At 33.4% G+C, this 7,686-nt stretch overlaps 1 pseudogene; it reads left to right on the top strand.

The window, feature by feature from the left end:
• Positions 1-6,828: 6,828 nt before the first annotated feature.
• Positions 6,829-7,236, top strand: LOC114032997 (annotated as a pseudogene).
• The last annotated feature ends 450 nt before the right edge of the window (positions 7,237-7,686 follow it).

Below are 7,686 nucleotides of genomic sequence, written 5' to 3'. Positions count from 1 at the left end.
AATAAAGTATGCTTTTAATTTAATTATTTAAAAAACATATATTCCTTGTTTTGACTAATGCATTTTTAGACTATATTAACTTCTCATGATTTAGAAATCATGTAAATATCTATATATAAAATAATGGGAAGCACTGTTTAATAAAGATAGATGTCACCCTTCAGAATTTTTTTTTATTGAAAAAAATTTAAATATCATAATACTGGGTATTACATTATGTAAATTGTTTTTATCAGTAAGTAATTCATGGGTGAGTTGCTATTTATTTGCTTCCATTCTCCATTATCTCTTATCATTTTTTTTAATAGGCAATTGGGGTTAAGTGACTTGCCCAGGGTCACACAGCTAGTAAGTGTCAAGTGTTTGGTCTGAGACCGGATTTGAACTTAGTTCCTCCTGACTTCAGGGCTGGTGCTCTATCCACAGCACCACCTAGCTGCCCCCCAATCTCTTATCATTTTTGAAACAGGTATAAGAACTGTTAAAAAATATTGACAAAGTATTATATTAATGTCATGAATAAATTATATAAAACATAGCTAGCTAATCTTAATGAATAATGGTGAATAATATCAATTATTTTAAAGGTTATGTAAGTGTTCATCAAAAAATTTTAAACTCACTTTAAGTGAAAATTTTCTTTTGAATTAAGTAAATTTTGTGGTAGAGAGCATATGGCCATAATTCATGTATCCCGCCTACACATAGGCACATACACACTTTGAATTGGGTAGAATAAAAGACACAATTACTTGAATAATTGAATAATTAAAGGCACTTAATTACTTGCCTCAACCATCTTAACCATACTGTCAGATAGACTTCTTTATAGTTTCTTTGGTCTCTGTTAGTTTATTGTTTCAGGAGTAGCGTAATGAAACTCTATTAGAGTAATGCCCAGGGGCAGCTAGGTGGCAGTAGATAGAGCACCAGCCCTGAAGTCAGGAGGACCTGAGTTCAAATCTGGCCTCAGACCAAACACTTGACACTTACTAGCTGTGTGACCCTGGGCAAGTCACTTAACCCCAAATGCCTAAAAAAAATAAAAATAAAAATAAAAAAAAAAGAATAATGACCAAATAGCCCAGATGTTGGTTGTACTGGTAAACAGTATGTATTCTTTGAATTATACATTTTTCAGCAAACATTTTAACATAGTCTACAGTTAATGATCAGGTTTTGCCTCTCACACATTCCAATTATTTGATTAAGGGTTAGACAATGAATCTCTTAGACCATAGTCTTAGAGAATTGTCTGGTGAATTATAAATATTTTTTGTTTGTTTTTTACTTTGTACTTAGAAGGAAAATTCCTCTTTCAGTATTCTCTATACAAATGAAATTAATGAAAGCACAGTTTTGAGATATTACTTCTTCCCTTCTGGAAAAAAAATTGGCATAATAAACTTAATTTACCTAGAAAAGGTTAATTATAAACTAAAGAAAAGTTAATATAAGGAATTATAAGGAATAAGGATAAGATCTATGATTACATTGATCAAATCCTGTAATTTTATGACAATTCCCACATGAAGAAATTCCCTGTACCTAAACAGGTAGATATTTTCTCTTTTACTTATATCATAAAGCATTGAGAGTTTAAATGATTTGCTAGGATTACAATGCTAGTATGTGTCTGAATCAGGATTTGAACTCAATTCTTCTGGACCCAATACCAACTTTCCATTTTATCTCCCAAAGTATTATAAACAAACCATAATTTGAACTAAACACAAATGAGATATGAGCAACAGAATTTTAAAGGTAATGATTCATATCATAATAGAATACTATAAGGTTGAAAAAAAAATAAGATTTCTATTGGCTGATTAAGACTATCATAGGATCTCTGTGGTAAACCGTGAAATGAATGGCCATCAAAGATTTCTCTCTCAAATGCTACTCTCAAAAATAGATACAATAATACAAATTCAAAAAATATTAAGAGTAGAAATAAAAAAAATGTAAAAAGACATCCCCAGAAGATATAAATAAATCTCTGGTTTTACTGATGCGTGGGGTACGGCTCAATTAATAGCAGGGTCTTGACAAGTTTAGCAGAACGGAAAATCTTTACTCAGCTTTCTCGAGAAAGGACAGTCATGGACCACCACGCAAAGATGACGCTGGCCGAGGAATGAGTAGGCGTGTCTTTTAAAGCAGCATAAACAGACCCTATCCTCAATGTCCCTGCCTTAACCCCCTTCCCCTCAACCCATTGGCTGGGTATATTAGGGGCACAATCTATTTGCGGAATTCTAACTTCTACCCCAGCAACAGAAGCATAACGAAGTTCGAAACAAGTTAGAGGGGAGTGGTCTCTTTGCACAACCTGAACATGCGGTTTAGCTACGTGTCCGCTTTCAACAGAATGTGCTGCAAGTTTCAACAGAATGTGCTGCAAGGCATCTGAATGCGGTCTCTCAATAGTTGTAAGTTTGAAAAATCACTGAGGTCGGAGTTAGATCATTCCCCTGAGGGGGCTTCACTCTGTACTATCCCATTCAACTGAGAGATAAAATTGTTCTGCTGGATAACAAAATAGCAGAAGTAATAAAACAAACTCAAAGAACAACCAGTATTCAATAATTTTGTGAGCAAAGAAGACAGAATTAGAAGTGTGATACCAATTAGAGATGAGGTAACGAATATTAAACCTTGAAAAGTTATTGAGAAAAATCTAACATCATGAAATGATACAATAATATATTGTTTGAAAATTATTGAACGAATTCCAGTTCCAAAGAATGCTCAAGATGTTTAAAGAGATGAATATGTAATTAAAATCACCCAGGTATATAAATATATATATAATATATACATATATATAATTATTATTATTATACTTTAAAATTATAAAATAGAGAAGATTTTATAAGCTGATGAGAAGAAATGTAAAAAGAAATTATAGTCTGTATCACACAGGACTTTTTCTTCTGTGATGGGGAATGATAGAAATATCTGGGATATAATATATTGAGTGTCACAAATGTCTTAGTTCAACTTTAAGCTTTAATAGCTTCAGAAATATCAATACTACATACTTTGAAAAAAAAGCATTTGAAAGGATAATTGTTTAACATTTTAAAACATTGATATGTTTCTTATTAAATTTTAACATAACTTTTCTGATATATATCACTTTGGTACATTTTTACATTTTGTAAACATAGTCATAAGTTGCTGCTCAGTGACTAAAAGATTTGCATTTATAATCTTTTTCTTAAGAATATCTGAAGAATGAGGTTATGATGTGTATGTGACAGTTTTGATGTGAGATCCCAGTAAAAAGTCTAATGGAGAAAGATTGAGGACTAAACCAGTCAAGCAAGAGTATCTCCTTGAACCACCAGTGTAAGAAAATATAATTCAGAAATTGTCATTAAGCAACACATAATGACAGGGTGCCTCATTTGTTAAAATAAAATTAGATAGATAGATACATAGATACATAGACAGATATAGAAATTTCACAAACTAATGTGAAAAGGAAATATAAATATCACATTTTCTAATGATTTTAATTAATTAATGATTCTTTATGCTTTTTGAAGTTATTAAAATTTAAAACTACACTAAGAACTTTGGGGCATCTCACAATAAAAATAAAAGGACTTTGGGTTTTATTCTAAGATCAACTCCTCAGTTAAGCTGAATATACATTAGAAGTACTAAATGTGGTCATTTGTGAAGCAAAACAAAAAAAGAAAAAAATCAGGAATTTCAGAGAACAAATTGTGCCTTGGTGTGCACTTTGATATGCAGTTCAACAAGAAAGCAAAATTTAAACAGTAAATCTTAAACTTTAGCATAATGATAAATATTTCTTAACTCAAAATCAATTTAAGATTGGGATTAAAAAAGAGGAACTCTGTCATTTTAACCAAGAAACATTTCAATGCAATTACCTTGAGGGAGAGCAACAAAGCAACCAAAGTGCTGATTTGATTTACAAGTGCTTCCATGTGTTAGTCGGGGGAACTCAAAGCAAAAGCAACTGGAACTTGATTTACAAATCTGTCAGCAGAAATCTAATGGATGATAACTAAGCAACATCTTAGTTGTTCAGGTTAACAGCTAAGATATTTTAAAAAATAGAATAAAAAGGAGGAGAAACAAAAGGAATAACAATGATAATTATAGATGAAGAATAAGAGAAGAGGAGAGAGTGGATATACTTAGAGCGACTTACTATTTAGGACAGGAAAAAGAAAGATATCAACATTTTGTAAATTTATAGAAATTATAGCAACTATGTATAATCCTCTGCTAGAGCTCCACCTAAATTATCGTGGGCTAGCCTTTTAATATTAACATGTATTGGGAAACAGTGTGTATGCTAGACATCCAGCTCACAAAGACAAAAAGTAAAGAGTCTCAGCTCTCAAAGAATTTACATTCTACTAGGACATACAACTATCTCCTGATAAGTAAATATAAGATGATTTGAAGAGACAGAGAACATTAACAAGTAGGAGAGTTCAGAAAGGCATATTACACCATGTTGCTGAGCCTCAAAGGAAATTAAGAATTGTTAGAAGCAGACTGAGGAAGGAGTGCATTCCATGGATGTAGTATTGCCAGTATAAAGGCATGGAATAAGGAAGTAGAATCTCACATTTTGGGAAAATTGAGTAGACCAAATTTGTTGCAATATAGAGTGGACACGATATATCTTTTTTTTTAATAATTAATGAGTAGTAAAATAAACTATGGCATGTAAATCTAGTAGGAAAGTATTATAAACAAGGGAGTGGTAAGTGAAAAAAAATCTATCAAATATGGAAAGACATATGAAAAATTAAAAAAACAAAAAAGCAACATGAAATTATGACTTTGAAGATAAAAAACAATCACAGCACCCCCCCAACCACCGTCCCCCTCTCACCAAAAAAACTGAGTTTTTTTGGGGAGGGACACAGAAATAATCAGATAATGTTATAACCTTGTAAAAACAAATATGTGTTTTACAAAGCTGTGAGTAACCAAAGATTATAGTTATCCATGATCACTTTTGTGTGTTTTCTTTTGTCCCTGTTTATTTGTTAGGATAATTATCCTTATTGGTTGAAGTTAAAATAATGTGAATTAGACTGAGAGCAGAGATTTATTTTTTAGCCTTTGATTATATTCCCTCACTTAGCACAATACCTGGTGTAGTAGATACTTAAAAAATACTTGTTGAATAGACTTGTTGCCTTTCAAGGATTATCAGCATGGAGAAGGGAAATAGTAATTATTAAATTCTATTAAATAAAGCTATATCAGTCTTTGATGTTTACATTCACACTGCCCCCCTCCTTCGTCAGAGTCTTTTCTGTGAATATGGATGGAGAAAAGAAGAGGAAGTTCTCCTTATCATTTCTCACCCTTGACAGCTCTCTTAGGCTTCATGATCTTTAGAAACTATTATCCTGTAAGATGACAGCAATTGTGAAAATCAAGTCTTGGGAGCAGCATCTACCCCTGGGCCCTATCCCCTCCCTAATGGGAGAGGATGGAGAGGGTACTTTGTAGAGCTCCTCCCAGATACTCTACCATTTAACAAGTGCAACCAGAGCTCTCATCTCATTATTTCCCATCCCTGCTGTAAAATGTTATCATTCTACTGCTCTGTATACCAGCTAAACTCCCTCCCCCAGCTTTTTAACTTATTTTTGTGTGTTTTCTCCCCCAGTTATGTTGTGAGATCCTTGAGGGCACAGACCCTCTTTTGCCTTTATTATCAACACTTAACACAGTGCCTAGCACATGCTAGGCCTTAATAAATATTTATTGATTAATAACTACTGCTCCCAGCAAAAGTTCATAGTATCAGTGGGGAGTTTTAATTTGCATCTTTGGAACTACAGGGACTGAGGCTATGTACTGTTACACAGTGGTAGATGATACTGTATATGTATATGTATGTGTGTGCATGTTCTTATGTGTATATATATATATGCAGGTCATATGTTTACACACGCATACTCATAATGTATTTTGAAGATAGTGTATTCCTATAAAATACAAAGTGCAACATTTTGCAATGATTCTCAACAAATAAGTTTGTTATAATAAAAATTCATTTTACATCATGTCATATGGGACTATAACTTTCCTCATTCTGAACACCAAAAACAATAATAGCAACAGCAACAACAATAATAACAGCCAGCTTTTATATGCAGTTTTAAGTTTTGCAAAGTGTTTTAAATATTTTATTTAATTTGATCCTATCTACTACTAAGGCAAACTAAATACTCTAGATACATTATTTTAAGAAGGAAGGCAATGAGCTTGATTTTATTAAGAAGGTGAAGAAACTGGAAATGGTGATATGTAGTTATGATGATGTTGTAATTGATACTTTCTTTTTTCAAAATATAAGTTATTTCCTGATATGTGCTCCAATGAACCTTCCCTTGTAATAAAGAACAATAGCTAATTAAAATAGATCAACAAAGGAATCATGCTTAACAATAAGTACAATGTCTTCCACCCATAGTCAAATTCCCCACCTAGAAAGGTGGAAAGTTTGAAACCATACCATTTAAAGCCTTATTTCTCTGCAAACTGAAAACCAAGGATGTGGTTTAAAAAAATGATCAAATCATGGTGGCACAAAAGTTTCTATTATTATGTAATTTTTTGCTCAATTTCCTTGGAACTATTCTAAGGGAAAGCAAACCAGACCAAAAGTATTGGCTTCAGGTGTTTCTGGAACCTTAAATTTTCTTGTGCTGAGGTGGGTTATAATAGGAAACACCTGCTTTCTTTTTTTTTCCCTTCTCCCTCTCTTTCAGTCCACGCTTCTGTGGAGGGGCCGCTATCTCTTTGCCTGGTGCCATGCCTGCCCTCAGACCTCTCGTAGAGTCTAAAATCGTCAAGAAGCGAACCAAGAAGTTTATCTGGCACCAGTCCAACAGATATGTCAAGATCAAGAGAAACTGGCATAAACCAAGAGGCATTGATAACAGGGTGCGGAGACGATTCAAGGGCTAGTTCTTGATGCCCAGTGTTGGTTATGGAAGAAATCAGAAGACAAAACACGTGTTACCAAGTGGATTCGGAAAGTTTTTGGTACACAATGTCAAAGAGCTAGAAGTGCTTCTGATGTACAATAAATCTTACTGTTCTGAGATTGCGTACAATGTGTCCTCCAAGAATTGGAAAGTCATTGTTGAGAGAGCGGCTCAGCTAGCCATCAAAATTATCAATCCAAATGCTAGACTGAGGAGTGAAGAAAATGAGTAAAATAATTTGCACATTTTTATTTGTGTTAAATAAAGCTTCCAATTACTACCATAAAAAAGAAAGAGGAAACACCTAGAAGTCCAAAGAACAAATAATTGGATGGAACTGTAATTTGGAGTTTCAATTCAGTCTGGTCACCCCATGGATGTATCTCCATACTCAATAAAAAATAAAGTCATACAATGTCTGAGCTAGAGGGTCCTGTGAGACATTACCTTTTCTCAGCATCTAGTTTTACAAATGAGGAAACTGAGGCTAAAGGAGAGGTTGGTCATTAAATAGCAGAGCTGGGAAGTGAGCACCAGGTTTCTAACTCAGAATTCAGTGCATTTTCTATTATTCCTTTCATACCCACCATTGTGACAGCCTCATTAAAGTTTTGCTAGTGGGAGGACTAGGAATCCCACAGCAGCACTTTTTACCCTTGAAAGCTTTGCAAGTTAATTCAGA

The sequence above is a fragment of the Vombatus ursinus genome, unplaced genomic scaffold (genome assembly GCF_900497805.2).
Source record: "Vombatus ursinus unplaced genomic scaffold, bare-nosed wombat genome assembly UNPS02006354.1, whole genome shotgun sequence".
Lineage (NCBI taxonomy): Eukaryota > Metazoa > Chordata > Mammalia > Diprotodontia > Vombatidae > Vombatus > Vombatus ursinus.
This window is presented reverse-complemented; position numbering and strand designations above follow the sequence as displayed.